The sequence below is a fragment of the Anolis carolinensis genome, chromosome 2, assembly GCF_035594765.1.
Source record: "Anolis carolinensis isolate JA03-04 chromosome 2, rAnoCar3.1.pri, whole genome shotgun sequence".
Classification (NCBI taxonomy): Eukaryota; Metazoa; Chordata; class Lepidosauria; order Squamata; family Dactyloidae; genus Anolis; species Anolis carolinensis.
In genome coordinates, this window is record NC_085842.1 from 311,149,459 (window position 1) to 311,171,288 (window position 21,830).

General features: G+C 40.5%; 1 protein-coding gene across 1 annotated transcript in view; it reads right to left on the minus strand.

Annotated features, from left to right (window-relative positions):
* Positions 1–21,830, minus strand: part of mapk4 (mitogen-activated protein kinase 4) — an 87,057-nt gene that overhangs the window by 64,548 nt on the left and 679 nt on the right. The gene's annotated exons all lie outside the window — the stretch shown is intronic.

Here is a 21,830-nt window from a genome sequence, read left to right on the forward strand (position 1 = left end):
CATACTGCTTTCCTTTCCTTTTAATTACAAAGGGGAAAACTCGTAATTCCAGAAATCCAAAATCTAGCTCTTAAAAAGGGCGACTGGTAATACAGGCAGTCCCCAAGTTACAAACAAGATAGGTTCTGTAGTTATGCACACACACACACACACACACACACACACACAAGCTTTGCATAGGGTCAAGACTGACCTATTATAGGGAAGGGTTAATACGCCTGTGGTATTTCTTTTGCTGTCTGTGATAACTAGATTTTGAAAAATTTGGCTTGTTGTAGAAACAAGGATTGATGAGAGAGCTTCAGAAGAGGCAAGTTTTCCTAGGGGTAGATTTCCCTCACTTCCTATTATCTCAACCCCATTCTTAACTATAAGTCATGTGTAAGTCGTGGACTGCCTGTATATAAAAATTCTGCAATTCCTGAAGAATAAATTATTTTTTTAATTACCTTTAAAATGTCATGCAAGAGGATTAATTGAGATAAAGGGAACATAGAGACACATTTTGAGAGTGTCCACAGACACGGCCACATTTTGACATCACTAACATGGGGAAATCTGACAGTTTCCATCTCACGTTAATAATAATAATAATAACAACATCAACAACAACAATAACAATAAGCGCTTTTAGCCATTTCTGTGCAAATCGGGAGCTCTGAAGACGAGTGCTCCCTGACTCCAAAACCTTCATTTCTACACATTTTAGAAACAGTTTAAAAATGGAGTCCCATGGGGAACCACCAGAAGTAGTCTTGCATCGTATAATGGGCTCTGTGGTACTCCATCTTTAAACTGTTTTCAAATTGTGTAGAAATTGGGGAGGGAGGAGAACCCTGCATTTGATGCAGTCCTGAGAGAGCAGGAAACAATGAGATCAAGGAAAGTCTTATCCTCCTGTGGTTGTCACGGAGTGGCTTTAGGTAGTCAATTTAAGAAAATAGTATAAACCTAGTGTTGGCCATTGTCTCTCCTACATGGCTAGGCTAGGCACTTTATATGCATATGAATTCTGTTGTTTTTTTACTTGTTTTTCTATAAGCCTGAATAAATCTATTCTTGAGCCAAGAAACATGTGTGTCATTTTGCCAATCCTTTAGCCTTTTTGAAGCTGTTTATCCCTGACCTGAGGGTATACCTTCACTTAACATACCTATGAAAATGGTGGGACCATAGGAAGGCTCTCCAACAAGGCTCTCAAGGCTCCAGTGGATTCATACAAAGAGATATGGTTTTTCAAATCATCTGGAGCTTAGCACCCAGTACATTTAGTGCTCATTAGGCTTTTGGAAACCCACCAACCTTTGCAACGTAACAAAATTAGGAGTGCAGGACACCCACAAAAGTAGAAAAACTGTGAATTTAAAAATACGAGGGAACCTTTATCAGAATCTGTTAAGCTTTCCAGCACAACTTTGTGACGAACTTCCACCAGAAGATGACCGCAGAATCATGTCAGATGGCCTACAAATACCTAGAGAAGTATTCTCTATAGGTCCTCCACTGCAGCTCTATAGGGTTAACCATAGGCTCATATTGGAGGACGTAGAGATTCCCAGAGAGAGCAATTTAACCAAATCTATAATCAAACCACAGTACTACTGACAGCCTTTGGGCTCAATATTGAGTCTGCTGGTGGACATCATCCCTCCAATGGGACTGGGAGTCAATCAATGGGCACCATCTGCCCTGCCTCCAATCCCAGACCTTTCCTTCTACATTGAAAAACACAAGAAGGACAAGAGGGATCCTCTCTCCTCTGCAGGAGTCTACTGGATACCATGGAGCTGTGGACAAGTCTACATAGGGACCACCAAACGCAGCACCCAAACAAGAGTCAAAGAACATGAAAGGCACTGCAAACTAATTCAACCAGAGAAATCGGCCATAGCAGAGCACTTGATGAACCAGCCTGGACACAGGATATTATTTGAGAACACAGAAATGCTGGACCATTCCAACAACTATCATGTCAGACTACACAGAGAAGCCATTGAAATCCACAAGCATGTGGACAACTTCAACAGAAAGAAAGAAACCATGAAAATGAACAAAATCTGGCTACCAGTATTAAAAAACTCTAAAATCAAAACAGTAGATGGGAACCAACACTCTGAGGGCAGAGGACAGCTAATGAGTGAACAAAGGATGACCCCAGGCAAGAGACAAAACCTTTCCAATGCTAATTAGGGTGATTAACTGAAACATTAATGCTGGCTTCCCAGTGACAAAGGACTCTTGCCACACCCTGGACTCTACACAGATATATATTCTTTCCTTTCCTTACTTAGTTTATCCATACCTCACAACCTCTGAGGATGCCTGCCATAGATGTGGGCGAAACGTCAGGAGAGGATACTTTTATTTATTTATTTATTTACAGCATTTATATTCCGCCCTTCTCACCCCGAAGGGGACTCAGGGCAGATCACATTACACATATAGGCAAACATTCAATGCCTTTTAACATAGAACAAAGACAAGACAAACATAGGCTCCGAGCGGGCCTCGAACTCATGACCTCCTGGTCAGAGTGATTCATTGCAGCTGGTTGCAGCTGGCTTGCTCTCCAGCCTGCGCCACAGCCCGGGCCCATGGAACATGGCCACACAGCCCGAACGACATACAACAACCCTGTGATCCCGACCATGAAAGCCTTCGACAACACAAGAAGCACTGCATCTCAGGGAATACATTATAACTTTTGCTCATGCAGTTGTGTGTAGATGGTGTCCTTTTGGCTACATCAAGGATGCACACTGGGAGAATGAATTTACTATGAGCATGTACTACACAGAATGATGATGCACACCATGTCTACTTTGACAAGCTACTGATGAAGGTGCTGATAGCTGATGCAAATGTTGTTGTTTATGCATTGGAGAGACGGTAGCGTGTTAACCCAGCTATCAAAGAATGCATTTCAGAAGAGCTTCTGGATAGGTAATTGGAAAGGCATTATGCATGGACGAGCACATTTCTCATCCCCAGTTTGCCAACAAACCTTGCTCTGCTCCATCACCCTAAATTGCTCTCTGAGCAAATGGAAAATGAATGCACAAACCTCTGGGATGGTATGTCAACACAGGCTTCTCTCTCAGCAACATCAAAGAACACCAGAAACCGAAGAAAAACAAGGGGGATGGGGGAAAGCATTCCAAAAACATCAGCGAAATTAGGACTGAGGTGTTTTGGATGAAGGCACTCAGCACAAATGAAGGCGTTACAACAATGATTAAAGAGCAAGGATGGAGTTTCAAGTGAGAAATTATTGATTGACTCGGGCAAGTAGTCAAGAATGTATACCTCATCCTCTGTACTTCAACGGTGAAGTGGATGAAAGACTTGTTTTTTTTAAATTGAAAGACAGCTTAGAACAACCATGTTTTTTTCCTTTTGCATACAGTAGAGTCTCACTTATCCAACATAAATGGGCCAGCAGAATGTTGGATAAGCGAATATGTTGGATAATAAGGAGGGATTAAGGAAAAGCCTATTAAACATCAAATTAGGTTATGATTTTACAAATTAAGCACCAAAACATCATGTTATACAACAAATTTGACAGAAAAAGTAGTTCAATACGTAGTAATGTTACGTTGTAATTACTGTATTTACGAATTTAGCACCAAAATATCACGATGAACTGAAAACATTGACTACAAAAATGTGTTGGATAATCCAGAACGTTGGATAAGTGAGTGTTGGATAAGTGAGACTCTACTGTATATCATATATACTCAAAGATAAGCTGAGTTTTACAGACCTTTTTTTGATCTGAAAAAAATCAAATCCCTTGGCTTATTATGGGGTCAAGACCGGGCAGCAGAGTCTAGAGGCCATTGCTTGCAGTATATGATACATTGATCTATCTATCTATCTATCTACATTTATTTTATATATGAATTTTCCCATCATATGTTTGCAGGTCTTTGCAAATCCTATATACAGATAGATATCTAGAGATGTTCATGTACCTGTATATATCTGTATCTATATGCATGCATTATTTTTATATATTAATTTTTCCCTCACATGTTTGCAAGTCTCTGCAAATCCTATATAGATATAATTATCTATATAGAGAGAAGTCTAGATAGATATGTGTGGATATAGATATACAGGGCTTGCAAATATTACAGGGGGAAATGTGCACACAAATATATACAGACATGTCTAGATAGATATGAATATAGATATATAGGGCTTGCAAATATTGCAGGGAATAGGCACACACACACACACACAGATGTCTAGGTAGATATAAACATAGATGTATAGGGCTTGCAAAAATTGCAGGAGGAAAAAAGAAAATGATTTGCAAACATTTTGGGGAAAATGCATATGTGAAATTAGCATATATAATTATAGATCTATATCTAGCTCTGCATTGTTTATATAGGCATTGAATGTTTGCCTTTTACTATATTGGATGCCGGCCTGAGTCCCCATGGGAACATAGAGTGAGATGCAAATGAAGTATTATTATTATTATTATTATTATTATTATTATTATTATTATTATTTATTGTTGATACCATATTGTTTTTGTTGACCCTACTTTTCCACTTACAGAGTTAGTTTACTGTTTTTCTTTGAAATATGGTAAATATTCAAAAACATTTAACCTAATGATGCCTCAATTAATGTAATTTTATTGGTATCCGTTTTTATTTTTATTTTTGAAATTTAGCAGTAGCTGCTACATTTCCCACCCTCAGCTTATACTCAAGTCAATAAGTTTTCCCAGTTTTTTGTGGTAAAATTAGATGCCTCAGCTTATATTCGGGTCAGCTTATACTTGAGTAACTAATGGGCATGTCAAATTGTCTCCCTGCCTCTCTTTGTAGTCTTACAAAATTGTTTTCGTTTTTAACTGCATGTTTCCAATCAACAAGGATGTTCTAAAAAAAACTTTTGTTAATTCCGTTTTTTCCTTGAGACAGACTAGTAAATGAGTTCAAGGTAAGTGAAGACAGCACATACAAAATTAACAAGGCATTGCAAGATGAAGCAGACATCCTGTTAGGACGCAGGATGCATCTATTAGATCCTTGTTATCTTAAACACTTGCCTTTATTCACATGTTTCGCCCATTATCTTTTTTGCTCCAACCGATAAACACGGTTACTTTTTGGGGGGAAATTTGTGTTAAGAAGTGGGTGGAGGCTGGGAAGGCATCTTTAGAAATACAAATGCCAAGCAGCATTCCAGTTGTTTGAGAAATTCGTTTAATGAGAAGGGGAAAAGTCACTGTAGGTGCCAAGCAAGAAAGATGAAAGGGAACCCTGGTATAAAAATCCCAAACTCAACTGAGCAAAGGGGAGCGGGGAGAAGCATTTCCAGTAATAATTAACCCAGATACTTTGAATGAGCTACCCATAGACTTGATCTGGTTATTTCTAGCAGGATCTACTTCAACGGGTTTTCCCCTTGGTCATTTTCAGTCTGGTTCTCAGATTTTGTAAATCATACCATTTAAGAAAGAATGCTTGCCCTGGGTTCAGCATGCGTTCACAGAAAGAAAGAAAAGACGGACTTAATATTGCGACAATGGTTTCCCCAAGCCTTTTAAGTTACAGAGCACTGGCCTCAAATACAAAGGCTTAGATACCACGGCTCCCAATCTGAATCCAATGAGGTTGATGGATTACAATTTCAATCATCCTCAATGAGAACAAATGCGGAAGATGGAAGCTATTTTCCATTGTCATTAGTCCCTTTATGGGACTTGTATGTAGGGATCTGGACAAGAACAATTGAAAGGTTTATCTAAATCTAAATCTAAATCTAATCTAAATCCATAATAAAAGTGAAAACCTATATGTGCGTATGTGGCACACATGTCTGCTCACACAGACAGCCTCTGGCCTCCACAAACAGGCTACACTTCCCAGTGCCGACAAGCAAGCAAGTCAATCTTTTCCACTGACATTCTGGTTACAGCGAGTGCCATGAACATATAGCCCAAACCCTACCAATGTCCTTCCCAAACACTACGGCCCACCAACCAAGGAATTCTGTCTTTTGGGGACCATTTCATCCTAGATTTTGCTTTTTCTTCCACCACAGGCAGGCATCCCAGGGTTCTCCATTGCTGTGAAATTTGCATGGCCCCGCCCACTGCCCTTTCCTTTCCAATCTCTCTGCATAACAAACACAGCAAAACTGAGCTGCAACTAAACTTACTGGAGGAGTTTAGGGATTGACTCCACATGGTGGAAGTTGTAGTTCACCCTGCATCAAGTCAGAGCACTGTCACTCCTACTGGAGAATATATAGGAGTTGTAGTTCACCTACACCCAGAACGCTATGAACCCAAATAATGATGGCTCTCGGCCAAACTTGCCATGCAGACCTGATATGCCCAGATTTGACTACTGGTGGGTTTGGAGGGGAACTGGACTGGAAGTTGAGGAGTAGTAGGTACTGGGATTTATAGTTCACCTGCAATGAATGAGCATCACACTTGGCACACAGAGCCCCCATAACCAATACAACATATTGGACAAGTTTGGGAAAAAGGGAGTTACAGTTCACCAAACACTGACCCCCACCGACAATGCACTAGGACCACATTTCACACAGAGAAACCTCATGACCTACTGAACATACTGCAGGTATTTGTGGGAAGGGGCCTTGTTTTTGGAAGTTGTAGTTCACCTCCATCCAAAGACCACTGAACCCAGCCAATGACGAATCTAGACCAAACTTGGCACACAGACTGCTGTGGATACTGATAGATATTTCGGGGCAATTGCCCTGGGAATCTAGAAATTGCATTAGTTGGTACACACGCCCAAAATGGCCAACTTATCATACTGGCAGGGTTTGGGGAGGATTCAGCCACGATTCTGGGAATTGTAGTTCACCCACTCCAAACAGAAAACATAACATTAAAAGACAAATCATACCATTCTCAAATGACCTGGGCATCGCCGGGTCCCCAAGCTAGTTGATAATAAACTCCAGTAACATTTGGACATTGTAACATTCCCTTCTGCAGTATTCAATCAACAAAACGAGTCTACAGCTTCATTCAGTCTGCAAAATGGGCACGTGTTCTGAAAATACATACAGTATGGTTGCACTTCATTGATAAATTGCATGTCAAGACCTGCCAACAGAAAACAATTCTTGGTTATGAAGGACAGACACAATTTGGTAACACTGTCATCAGAAAACTCAAAGCACTCAGTGGTTCTTCCACAAACATAAGTCACATTGCAAACACAAGGGAAAAAAGTACCGTATATACTCGAATATAAGCCAACCCAAATATAAGCCGAGGCACCTAATTTTACCACAAAAAACTGGGAAAACATTGACTCTAGTATAAGCTGAGAGTGGTAAATTTCAGAAATAAAAACAGATACCAATAAAATTACATTAATTGAGGCACCAGTAGGTTAAATGTTTTTGAACATTTACATAAAGTTCTAATTTAAGATAAGATTGTCCAACTCTGATTAAATCGTTATTCTCATCTTCTTCAATGTAAATGTGCTTATGTATCCTTTTAATAATAATAGAATAAAATATTACATGTAATAATAATAATAATAATAATAATAATAATAAATACAGGAAAATAATACATGTAGTAATAAATAGAGTAAAATAATAAATATAATAATAATAATACCAGAGTGAAATAATAAATGTATTAATAATAATAATAAAAATAGAGTAAAATAAATGTAATAGTAGCAACAATAATAGAGACAAATAATAAATGTGATAATACCAATAATAGTAGAGAAAAATAATAAATGTTCCATATATTCTCGAGTATAAGCTGACCCAAATATAAGCCAACCAGAATCCTCACCCGAGTATAAGCCGAGGGGGGCTTTTTCAGTCTTAAAAAAGGGCTGAAAAACTAGGCTTATACACAAGTATATACAGTAATGTGTTTGAGGCTGTAAGTGAAAAACCTAGAAGTGCTCTTTTTAAAAGGGGAATTCAGTAATCTGAACTAGTGGCTGGATGGCCATCTGTCGGGGGTGCTTTGAATGCGATTTCCTGCTTCTTAGCGGGGGGTTGGACTAGATGGCCCATTAGGTCTCTTCCAACTCTACTATTCTATGATTCTATGATTCTAGTGTTAGTGGATGAATTTAACTATACATGCATTTTGAATTTTATAATTCATGGTTTAGTAGAGTCTAATTAGAGTTTTAATTGATGTGGTACTGTTTTATTCTTTATTAATATGTCGTTGTTTTATTGAATGTATTTTGGGCAATGTAATTTGCTGACTGTTGTAAGCTGCCCTGAGTCCCTCCGGGTGAGAAGGTCGGGGTAAAAATGATGTAAATAAATAAATAGTGAAAACAAAAATAAAGAACTCTGAAAAATAACTTTGAGGACTTTCATTCCAAGTATCCCAGAGACAGCAGTTGCTACTTTTAATTTTTCCAAACTTTGTTGAAAGGTATATATGATATAAATTTGGAATTCCAAGGTAACTGCTTGTTGTTTCCCACAAATGTTTAACTCAGGATGAATGAAATGGGTGGAGGCAATTTCAAACAAAATGCTATACTGCCTGTGGCGCACAGCCCAGACTGATAAATCAATTTCACAGGTAAATGTGGCATGCATTGGTGCACACATAGCTCATTACTGCGCTGGCAGAGCTGTGGACCATGGAAACTCAGCAACAGGACTCATGGATCAGGTAATGGGAAAGACCTCAGCCCAATACGCAACACATGCACACAGCCCTACCTCTTGGAAAATAAAATATATATTGGCCCTCCAGATGTTGTTGAACTGTGCTGCCTTACAATTTTAGCCAAGAGGTGAGGAATGATGAGTAACAGCCCAGTATTTGGAGACCCTCATGATTCCCACTCTTGTTGTAGATCAGGGATAGCCCATGGGATCCATACAGCTTTTGGAACCTCCAAGTGTCATTAAAAATCGGATCCCTATCCCAAAAGATATATTTGACATGAATTCCAGAGTCAAATATGAAATTTATTTTATTTAACATTATATAGTAAAAGGCAAAGGTGTCCCCTGACGTTAAAGTCCAGTCATGTCTGACTCTGGGGGTTGGTGCTCATCTCCATTTCTAAGCCGAAGAGCCGGCGTTGTCCGTAGACTCCTCCAAGGTCATGTGGCCGGCATGACTGCATGGAGCGCCATTACCTTCCTGCCAGAGCGGTACCTATTGATCTACTCACATTGGCATGTTTTCGAACTGCTAGGTTGGCAGAAGCTGGAGCTAACAGCAGGCGCTTACTCCGCTCCCGGGATTTGAACATGTGACCTTTCGGTCTGCAAGTTCAGCAGCTCAGTGCTTTAACATAATTCGGAAAAAGTAGTATGCCCCCTCCCCGCCTTTTGCCTCATTTTCAGTGACCCTGCCAGGAGGGCTGGGAAGACCACATATTCCAAAAGAGATTAACTCACCTTTTATAAACAGTTCGCTTCAGATCTCAGACCAAAGCAGAATAAAGTGGGACATGATCTAAACCAGGAATGGGCAAACTTCGGCCCTCCAGGTGTTTTGGACTTCAACTCCCACAATGCCTAACAGCCTACCCGCTGTTAGGCATTGTGGGAGTTGAAGTCCAAAACACCTGGAGGGCCGAAGTTTGCTCATACCTAATCTAGACACTATCTTATTTTTCGTATTGATGCAGCCTAGCATGGCATTGGATTTTTCAGCTGTTGACGCACGTTCAGCTCATGGTCTACTAAAACTCCTAGATCCCTTTGACATGTACTGTCAGGCTCCCTAGTCCATCATTTGTGTTGTGTGAAGTACTTCTCTGCCAAAAACTCTAAGGCATCACCAAACTACAAATCCCAAGATTCTATAGTGTATAGCAGCGGTTCTCAAACTTCTTAAGGAGAGGGCCGGTCCACAGTCCCTCAGAGTGTTGGGGGGCCAGACTATAGTTTAAAAACAAATATGAACAAATTCCTATGCACACTGCATATGTCTTATTTGTAGTGTAAAAAAAAAACCAAAGAAATTTTGTGGTTTGCAAAGGCACTGTGCTATATTTGTGTGTTAACTGGAAAATGAAGTGCATGAAGCCGATTGGCTGAACCTGCAAAGACCTGTAATTTGATTTGAAACTTTTCTGTTCTGCTGCTGGAGAACCGGTTTGAACAAGTTTTTGTTCAGTGTGAATCTGTGTGGTGACTGAGTACTGCCTGGGGAAGATGGCTCTGTACTCAGAGAGTCCTTGCTATTTCTGAGGCCTTGTTTGATACTGGGAAAAGAGGATGAAGAACCAGGACTGTATTCTTCACTGAAGCAGATTTATGGACTGAAAAAGGACTGTTTATGACTGCTGGGTTTCTATAAGCAATCAGAGGAACCATTGTGAATACCATTGTTCTTTGGATCTCTTGGAATTAGTAAAGTTCTTGTATTATTTGTTCTGCAAATCTGAGCGGTGCGTCATTGTTCTGCAGGGTGACTCTGGGCTCATGGGCACATGTAAGAGCTTCCGTTTACCATCTACAATGCGCAACACGAAAGAACAATACAATATTTAAAAATAAGAACAATTTTAACCCACATAAACCTACCAGGATTTCAATGGGAAGCGTGGGCCTGCTTCTTGCTGATGAGATGGTCAAGTTAATTAGGAGGGTTGTTGTTGTTGTTAATGTTGTTGTTGTTGTGTGCCTTCAAGTCATTTCAGACTTAGGGCGAGCCTAAGTCTAAAACCGAGGGCGGGGGCCAGATAAATGACCTTGGAGGGCCGCATGTGGCCCCCAGGCCTTAGTTTGGGGACCCTTGGTGTATAGCTACGGTATTAAAAGAGTTTGAATGAAGAGTGCATGAAAGAGACTTGAGATGCCGGTTTGAGCCTCACCAGCTCAGACAAAGAACAGGTGTTGCCCACAGCCAGCCTCCCTTTGTGCCTGAAAGCGTCTGGCTCTTCTCTCTTAACCTTGCAGCCCAGCTGTTTTCCTGCATCGCAAGGCTAAGCACTCCCATAGCAGAGCTTGCATACCTGCATTAAGTGGTAGGTTAGGTGCCAAGCCAGAATAATTCAAGCTTGTTGGGGGAATGACACAACTCCACGCAGTTGCTTCAGGATCCTTCCCCCAGACATTTAGGCACCTTTCTTTCCAAAGCCCTTTCCTCCAGGATTTTGCCCAACGGGTGAAGAATCGCATTAGCAGGTCAGATGTAGATGCTTTTCCAAGGCAGCCTCGGGCGAGACAGTTCACCCTCCAAAATGTCTGTAAAACAAGGTTTGCAACACTGACAGCTGTCACAGGAGGCCTTGTTGAGATCGATGTTCGTGCCTGGCTCCGAACGCACTGAGAGCTCTGCTGAGCATTAATGTGCAGGCACCCTCCTTCCTTCGTGAGAACGGTGATGTAATCAGCTTTCTTCTAACCTGGGCTGCCTGTCCCAAGGAACACCAGCAAAGATTTATTTAAGAGGATTTGATCACTTGCTTTGCTTTTATCCCCATAAGGCCAAGCTGAAACCGAATTATGCAGCTTAACATTAGCAAAACAAAGTTAGATAGTTTAAATCAGTCAGCTAGAAATCTGGTTAATGTCAGGCTCATCTGCTATTATTTTTGCCTATTCAAACTGTCCTGGATGCTTACAGAACTAGGGCATTACCAGATAAGAAGAAATGAGAATTTTTTTAGGAGTCTGTCGCATAGTCCAATCTGACTCTTGAAAAGATAAAAGGAACAACATGATTCCCATATCCATGGAATACCAGTATTACAGTTTCACTTACCCACATCTGAAAAAAAAAACATCTAGATATTTTCTAGATCCTCCAGACAATTCTATGTTAACTTCTACAGCCAGAAATTAACGAAGTTGCTCTAAATAACCTAGCAATGTCTAGAGCAGGGGTCCCCAAACTAAGGCCCTCCAAGGTCATTTACCTGGCCCCTGTCCTAAACTTTATACTTAGGGTTGACCTAACAACAACAATCCTAATTTTGGACTATTTCATCATAGTCTGGCTCCCCAACAGTCTGAGAGTCTATGAACCGGCCCTCCACTTAAAAAGTTTGAGGACCCCCGGTCTAGAGAGATGCCCTCCCTAAGCATTTTCTGGATCCTCCAGCACAAAACTATGCTATGCTTCTGGAAGAAGTTGTTTGTTCTACAGCATTATTACCCATCGTTTTAAATATCCACATGAAACTCTAGAATGTATCCTCTATGGATATGGAGTTGTTCTGTAATAAATTCTTATCTGTCCAAAATTGGAAGAAGGAGCAGTAGTGGCTTACAGTTCTCATGTCAATGCGATGATGAATCCACTCTGAGTTTTATGTTGAACTTTAAAGGACATATCCAAGTGGCAGTGATCTATCTGTCAGGTAGATTAAGAACCTTAAAAGGCTCCTAAGTGAATTTCAGCCCTATGAATGGGGTTCTACATTGTGAATGTCTCCTTTAAAGTTTGGACTAAAATCCAGAGTTGGCTTGCTGGCCACCACCATGGAAGATGCCATCTACCATGCAAGTCTCATGTGGTTTTCTGTTGTATCCTGAACGAAATAGTTAAAAAAAAGGGGGGGGGGGTATGTGGTATGTGTGGCAAGCAAAAGTAGCAAGACCTTCTTTCCCTTGTCAATTTCATTACAAAGAAGTATGAAATCTGGTGAGCAGGCAGAAAAAGGGGAGAGCTAAGGTTCCTTCTCCACACCATCACCAACTATATGAAGACCCATGTCACAAAACCAAGTGTGACACTCAGATTGGTTGATTCTCCTGCCGACCATTTTTGGTGATCAATATTAATGTCACTTTTATATGGGTTCTCTCCTTGCTAATGATCTTGTCAGGTTCAAAATATTTACTGTTAATTCTGCCGGCTCTCCATATCTATGGATTTTGGACCCATGAACTCAATCATGCAAAGAAAATGTCTGACCAAACATCACCCAGTGAGTTTCATGGTGGATAGAGCATTTGGACCCTGTTCTCTCTAGTTTTATTCCCCTTCCACTACACCTGTACTATTCATGGTGGTGGTTTTGGACAAGTACTAGCCCGCGTGTCACTGGTTGCTCATTTGTGGAGCATTTCCAGGAAAGATGAAAACACTACATACTGTTTCTTGTACAAAAGATCTTTGAGGAAGATCTTTGTTGTTTTGGCTGCAAAAGAGAATGCAGTTCCTGTTCTAGATTTCACTGCAAATTTGTGTGTGCCAAGTGGCATGCATTCAGTAAAATCCATTTATGATTAGGATGACAGTCATTTGCTTGCTCCGTTAATTTAAGCAGCATATCTGCATACAGTTAAATGCCAGTGATCAGTTACAACAATATGACTCACATTTTGAAAAGCTGTGCTGCCAACTGGCCTGTCCTATAGTTCAGGGTCCCTGCAAAGGGCAACTGCTTTAATGTGTATCACAGCCTTTGTGTTCTCAGTCTAACAGCTCATCTTCCAGTACTCATAAATCCGTCATTCATACATACAACAATCAGAGGGGCACAACAATTACAACATAATTCAAATGCAAATCAGCTCTTTGCAACAAAGTATTCAGAATTCTTTAGGGTCCAAAGAGACAACGGATCTTAGCTGAACACTGCTTATAACAGAATAATAAGGCCAGAGATTCAATATTTAATCATTCTAGTATTAAAAGTAATACAAAAACCAAATAATTATCGGGGTTGTTGTATGTCTTTCAGGCTGTGTGGCCATGTTCCAGAAGTATTCTCTCCTGACGTTTCGCCTGGCGTGGGCGAAATGTCAGGAGAGAATACTTCTGGAACATGGCCACACAGCCCGAAAGACATACAACAACCCTGTGATCCTGGCCATGAAAGCCTTCGACAACACAAATAATTATCAATCATCAATACAGTTAGATATTATAACTGATGGTCAGAACTTTGGAGAAGTTACCTTTCAGACTGCAACTCCCGCAATCCACACTGGCAGATCACTAAGGGATCCTGGACATTGTAGTCCTAAACATCTATGTTCATATTGGCATACATTAGTGGTTCTCAACCTGGGGTTCCCAAATGTCGTTGGCCTTCAACTCCCAGAAATTCTAACAGCTGGTAAACTGGCTGGGATTTCTGGGAGTTATAGACCAAAAACATCTGGGGACCCCAGTTTGAGAACCACTGCCATACATGGATATTACCCACTATAGAATGAGAGTTACCAAATCACCTTCCCAGTCTGAGTCAGACTTCAAACTCAAGTCTCCCAGTCCAAGCTGAACACTCTAATCAATATATCAGGCTGCTTCTAACAAATAATAAGGTAGTGAGAGGCTGACAGCCAAAGAACAGGCTGAAAACTTGGAATCAGTAAGTGGAATTAGGTTCAAGAAACACTAACTGCTTATTTGCTCCTGATGGTTACTTTAGGGTTATCTCAGGACACAATGGGGAAAAGACAAGAGAATAGGCAGAAGTTCTCTATTGATGTCTAGGCTTGGTTGTGATTAGAGCTGTATACTTTGCTGTGTTCCCCCAGCCAAAAGAGAATCATCTCAGGAAAGCTGGCTGTTCTCAGGAGAAGTGGTTTAAGAAGGACATTGACAAGCTGGAATGTATTCAGAAAAAGTCAACCAAGATGATCAAAGAACTGGAAACCAGAAGTTATGAGGAATGCTTCAAGAGCAGCAGAAGACTGGGAGGTGATGAATTTGAGTATTTGAAGGGACTCCATGTGAAAGATGGAGCAAACCTGATTTCAGCACCAATGGATTCAAATTATAAGAGCAGAAAGTAATAATTGAAAAGAACATATTAATAATAAGGGTCGTACAATGGACTGCCTTGGACGGTGGTGGACTCTTCACCTTTTGGAGGTCTTAAAATGAAGGCTGGATGGGAAACTTTCAGGAGTTCTTCAACTGCGTGTTCCTGTTGGACTACATGGCCCTTGTGGTCTCTTCAAACTCTGTCGTCTATGATTTCTCCATTGCCACACACTTCCTTCAGTTCTGTAAGTGTATTGTGCATAAGTTTCCTCAAGTATCTGCTTTGAGGCCACTGCATAAGAACATCTTAATAACATGGTCATTTGGAGAACTCTCATTCATAGCTTTCCACAGAGACAACTTGCAACCCTTCCCTGAACATCTTCATATCTTAGCTTTGCACTAATAAGCTCAAGGAAGCATTTGTGGTTCTCGTGTTCCACACTTAACCCAATGAAGTAGGTCAAATTGAGAGCAAGTCATTGGCCCAAGGTCACCCACTGAAACCATGAAACCCAATGAGTTTCATGGCTCGATGTAGATTTTAACCTGGATCTCTACAAACTCAAATCTAGTGCTCTAACAACTACATTATTTTGACTCTTATTGTCTTAGCAGATCTGTCATTTATGGTTCTCTAGAATTAGGACCTCCACCCAACCTTCTTAACCAATGCTTGCATGACAGTTTTATACCACTTTATATTTATTTACTTACTTTATTTTTATGCCACCTTTCTCCTGATAAGAGACTCCTCAAACCAAGCCCTATTCATGGTATTCATTTATTTATTTTATATCCAACCTTTCTCCCAATATCTGACCCTCTGTTAGAAGAAGTTTGATCCCAGACAAACTTCTTTTTCCTCATCCAAAATTTCTTATTCAAAATGCCTGGGACAAGACGTTTGGGGGATTTAGGATTTTTTGGAATACCTATATTTGCATATACACACATAATGAGATATCCTGGAGATGGGGCTTGAGTCTAAAACTAAAAATTATTACTATTGTATTGAAATGCTTTTAATGTAAGCTGCCTTGAATCTCCTTGTGGAGAGAAAAAGTGGGGTGTAAATAAACATAGTAATAATCATCATCATAATTAAAATATAAATTTTATACATAATATTTTTAATAATTTTGTGCATGAAGCAAAGTTTGTGATCACTGAACCAGTAGTAATAAAAGGTGTTGCTATCTCAGCCATCTATGTGGATAATTTCAGTTTTTTGGAGTATTTCGGGTTTCAGGATTCTGGATATGTAACACAATATAGTAAAGAAGCACAATATAGATAACTAGAGTATTCATTTTCTCAGAAAAGTTCCTACAATAGACTTCAGGGCTTGACAACAGTCTCATTTGCTTGCTTTTCTTTCTTCATTTTTAATGGGAATATTCTGTATATAACAAAATATATAACTGTATATAACTGTATATAACAAAATTTGAGAAGTGTTCTGTTTCTGGTTTGAAAGTGTTATTCCTGTTTAATTGTGTGGTACTTACTTAAGAAGCAGTTGTTCTACTCCAGAAACTTGGTTTGTGTGGCTGCCACAAATTGTGTTGAATTGATTGAGACTCTATAAGACACTTATAAAAACACTATAGCAAAATGTGCTGCAGGACATCCTGCAAAAACAAACTTTTTGCAGTTCAATAAACTTTTCCCATATTTTTATGATAGAAGAAATTAGGAAATTAGATTTATAACCCAGGAACAAAAATCATGTTAAGTAGTATTATCTATTCTGCTAAATAATATAGATTGTTTTATTGCTGGATCAGATAAAGCAGAAGGAAAGAAAGACAGAAACATAGTTACAAAGGAACAGAAGGAAAATTTGTAAAATTGGTACACAATCAAAGACAGAAACATAGTTACAAAGGAACAGAAGGAAAATTTGTAAAATTGGTACACAATCATGAAATGTAAGTGGCATAGATGATCTGTGTTGAGCTTTAAAAAGTTACTTCTACAGCTAAAACTGACAAAACCCTCCAGGCATAGGGTTTGGAAGATTTGGGGAATTATAGTTCAAAAAATTAGGTAGGTAAAGGTTTTAAGTCTAGTCGTGTCCGACTCTGGGGATTGGTGCTCATCTCAATTTCTAAACCGAAGAGCCGGTGTTATCCATAGTCACCTCCAAGGTCCTGAGGCCGGCATGATTGCATGGAGCATCGTTACCTTCCAGCCATAGCAGTACCTATTGATCTACTCACATTTGCATGTTTTGGAACTGCTAGGTTGACAGAAGCTGGGGCTAACAGTGGGAGCTCACTCTGCTCTCCAGATTCGAGCCGCCGACCTCGAGTCAGCAAGTTCAGCAGCTCAGTGGTTTAACCTGTTGCACCACCAAAAAGTAACTTTTCCAAATCCTGGGTCTGTGATAACTATGAAAAGCTCCGAAAACCATAAGAACCATCATACTGAATTATTGAAAAAAAATTCAAATTTTAAACAATGCACTTATTTATCATTTACATTTTATGTATTTCATCATCCCATTTCCTACTGTAGCCAACCAGATGCCTCTGGGAAATCCACCAAGAAAGAATAAAAGAAGGGAGGGAGGAAAGCAAGCAAGCTCTCCATTTTTTGCTTTTTTCTTGCCAACAAAGCAATAGGTATTCAAAGGCATATTCCCACTGAGCTCCACAGGCTGTCTACAGCTTCAGAGATAACAGTCAGTGACAGATCTGTCCTTTGATGGAAATCGTCTCGCTCTCCAAAAGTTGCCGGGCTGCAAGTCCCCAATCACCTAGGCTAATGCTGAGAAATATGCGGAATTTCACTCCAACAATAGCTGGAGAGTTACACATCTTTGTTCTAATCCCTCTTTGAAACTATCTGAATACGATACTACAGTAGCAGTAAATGCCATATATTACGCACTATATGAAATAGTACTTTTTGTGTCAATTTCATTGGTGAGTCTGAATTCAAGTCATAAGGGTAACAAAGGGTGACCTCCAGATATATCATGAGCAAACTTCAGTCCTCCAGGTGTTTTGGACGTCAACCCTTTGAACACATGGTTTTCATAAGTATTCAAGTAATGGCACACAGGTTACTCAGCTGTTAAACTGAAGAACCATGTCTTTGAACTGCCAAGGACAAAGACATGACACTACAAATATATATTAGGTTAGGAAATGTGGGAGTTGAAGTCCAAAACACCTGAAGGAACGAAGTTTGCCCATGCCTGAGATAAATGGACTCCCAATGGCCTTGCTGGCTGGGGATGGTGGGAGTTGTAGTCAACATATATGAAGAGTGTCCATCCAGTCTGATGACAAGCAACCTGTTGTAATTCTTGTGTCACAACTCAGGAAAGTTATCCGTTTAGACGTCTTGCCGTATACCTTCTATAGCATATGATAAGAATAAGAGCCTCTGAAGTCAACTGGATTTCTGATAAGATACCTAATAAAATTGTTTTTGTTATCTGCTGTCAAGTCAACTTTGATGAATGGCAGCCTTATAAACAAGAGATTTCTGTAGCCTGCACAACCTAACTTTCCCAAGCTTTGTTCCATATGGCAAGTAAGGGGCTGGTTTTCGGTAAGTCTTTGCTAATGCAAACATATTACAAATATTTGACACACTATTTAATTATATTATATTTAATTATAAAATTTTTATAATTGTGCATGTCTTTTGTCTATTGTTGTGTTTTATATTGCTATTGTTTTTATTCAGGCTTGGCCCCATGTAAGCCACCCTGAGTCCCCTTTGGGGAGATAGAGGCGGGGTATAAAAATAATAATAATAATAATAATAATAATAATAATAATAATAATAATAATTAATTAATGCAATTTCACACCACTAACTGCCACAACTCAATACTATGCAATCCTGGGATATGGAGTTTGGTGAGGTTCCAGCATTCTTTGGCAAAGAAAGCTAAAGACCTGGTAAAATGGCATAGCATTGAGCCATGGCAGTCAAAGTGATATCAAACTGCATTAATTCTACATTGTAGATGCAGCTTTTGTTCCACACACAAAATTGCTAAGTTTTTAACCTTCTCTGACAGAGTGGCAGTGCCTCACCAAACTACAGCTCCCAAAGCATTGAGTCATGGCAATGAAAGTAGTGTCAAACTGCATTAATTCAACAATGTAAATGCATCCAACGAGTAAAAAAAATTCACTTTATAATCAGAGTAACATTTTTATTCATTCAATCCTTGTAAATAATTTCTGTGCCTAAAGAACAGTTTCGCTCACTTTGCTTAGTCTCTTGTGGGGATTGATGGATTGCTGGTTAGCAGTGCCAGCCTTTTAAATATTCCTTTTCAAGGGAGAGGAATCTGGAGCGGAGAATGCAAGGAAGGTGCATGGAAGGATATTGCTCATATCCCCCAGTATGCTTGCTATGCATCAAGCACGCTCCCCGCTGCCACGGCTCCTTCCTGCCAGCCATGCCAGCTTCTGGCAAAGCCAAGTGGCCATCTGCACCTGAGACGAACCCGGCCACCTGTCCCTGGAGAAGCCCTTCTGGGTAACAAATGGGGCTGACAAAAGAGCACATCTGCCATGAAAACCAAATCCAAGGAGGAGGAGGAAAAGGCAATGCGAAGAGAGGATGCATCAATAGGAGTGTAGTGTCTAGAGAAGTCATAGTCCCACTCTGTTCTGCTTTGGTCAGATATTGTCTGGAATAATTCTGTGTCCAGACAAAACAAGAAGGATATTGAGAAGCTGGAACGTGTCCAAAATGATCAATGGTCTGGAAACCAAGTCTTATGAGGAGTGACTTAGAGATTTGGATATGTTCAGCTTGGAGAAAAGAAGGCTAAGAGGGGACATGATAGATATGTCTCAATATTTGAAAGGATGTCATGTTGAGGAGAAAGGGGGAAGACTGTTGTCTGCTACTCTATAGAGCAGTGGTTCCCAAACCTTTTTTTTTGACCCAGGACTACTTTGACCAGGGACCACTTTGACCAGGAACCACTCTCCAACATTTGTACCAAAAGGGTTACGAATCAGTTTTTGGTCAAGTTTAGATTCGGTTTGGTTATTTGGGGTGCTGATTCAGAAAACTGCATTGGATAGACCACATCAGCTCTAGTTTCTGATACAGAACATATGCCATCCAGAGGTTGCCATCTGCTCACCCAAAGAAAACCATATTTAATAATCTAGAGCTGATTTTCTCCACATGTCTCGTAGACCTTATTTTAGTTCTCGGGCCCACCCGTGGGCTGTGGCCCATAGGTTGGGAACCACTGCTATAGAGACTAGGACACGGAATGATGGAGTCAAATGGCAGGAAAAAAGATTCCACTTTATCATTAGGAAGAACCTCCTCCCGGTAAGAGCTGCTCAACAGTAGAACATCCTGCCTTGGAGTCTGGTGGAGTCTCCTTCTCTGGAGGTTTTAAACAGTGGAAAGATGGACATCTGTCTGGAGTGCTCTGCTTGGATATTCCCGGATATCAGGGGGTTGGATTGCATGGCTTTTGGAGTCTCTTCCAACTCTTGGGTCCTATGATGCTAAGAAAGAAAGACCCACATCTTCAATGTTCTCTTACCTTCAAGATGGGGCAGAGCTTGGAAAAGTTATGTTGGTTAGACTCTCACTCCCAGAATCCACCAAGAAGGGATGCTGAAACCAAGGAGAGACTCATCATCCTTTCAATTCTCCTCCTCCAGTGTCCTGAATGAACCTCAGGCAGTAAGAAGGATATTGAGAAGCTGGAACGTCTCCAGAATGATCAAAGGACTGAAAGCCAAGTCCTATGAGGAGTGACTTAAGGAAGTGGGTATGTTTGTCTTGGAGAAAAAGAAGGCTAAGAGGGGATAGACATGTTTCAATATTTGAAAGGTTGTCACGTTGAGGAGATAGGGGCAAGATTGTTGTTGGCTAGTCTAGAGACCTGGACATGAAACAATGGATTCAAATGGCAGGAAAAGCTATTCAACATTAGGAAGAACTTCCTCCCAGTAAGAGCTGCTCAAGAGTAGAATATCCTGCCTTGGAGTCTGGCGGAGTTTCCTTCTCTGTGGGTTTTAAAACAGTAGCTGAATGGCCATTTGTCTAGAGTACTTTGTTTAGATATTCTTGAATGTCAAGTGGTTGGACTGGATGGCCCTTGGAGTCTCTTCCAACTCTTGGGTTCTATGATTCCAAGTAAGAGAGACCCAGTCCTTCCAAGTCCTCTTACCTGCAAGATGGGAGAACCAAGGAGAGACCCATTATCCTTTCAATCCTCCTCTTCTTGTGCCCTTAATGAATCTCAAGCAGCAAGAAGGATGTTGAGAAGCTGGAACATGTCCAGAATGATCAAAGGTCTGGAAGCCAAGTCTTATGAGGAGTGACTTAGGGAAGTGGGTATGTCATTGTTTAGCCTGGAGAAAAAAAGGCTAAGAGAGGATAGATATATTTCAGTATTTGAAAGGATGTCACGTTGAGTAGATAGGGGCAAGATTGTTGTTCACTATTCTAGAAACCAGTACATGAAACAATGGATTCAAATGGCAGGAAAAGCAATTCCACTTCAACATTAGGAAGAACTTCCTCCCAGTAAGAGCTGCTCAACCGTAGAATATCCTGTTTTGAAGTCTGGTGGAGTCTCCCTTCTCTGGAGGTTTTAACACAGTAGCTGGATGGCCATCTGTCTGGAGTGCTTTGCTTAGATATTATTGAATGTCAAGAGGTTGGACTGCATGGCCCTTGGAGTCTCTTCTAACTCTTGGGTTCTAAGATTCTAAGTAAGAAAGACCTAAACCTTCCAAGACATCTTATCTACAAGAAGGGGCAGAGCTTGGGAAAGTTACGTTGCTTGGACTCCCACTCCCAGAATCCCCCAAGAAGGGCTGTGGGAACCAAGGATAGACCCACCATCCTTCCAATCCTCCTCTTCTTGTGCCCTTAATGAACCTCAGGCAGCAAGAAGGATATTGAGAAGCTGGAACATGTCTGGAATGATCAAAGGTCTGGAAACCAAGTCTTATGAGGAGTGACTTATGTGGGTATGTTTAGCTTGGAGAAAAAAAGGCTAAGAGGATCCCCTGCAAGATGGGGCAGAGCTTTGGAAAGTTATGTTGCTTGGACTCCCACTCCCAGAATCCCCCAAGAAGGGCTGTGGGAACCAAGGAGAGACCCGTCATCCTTC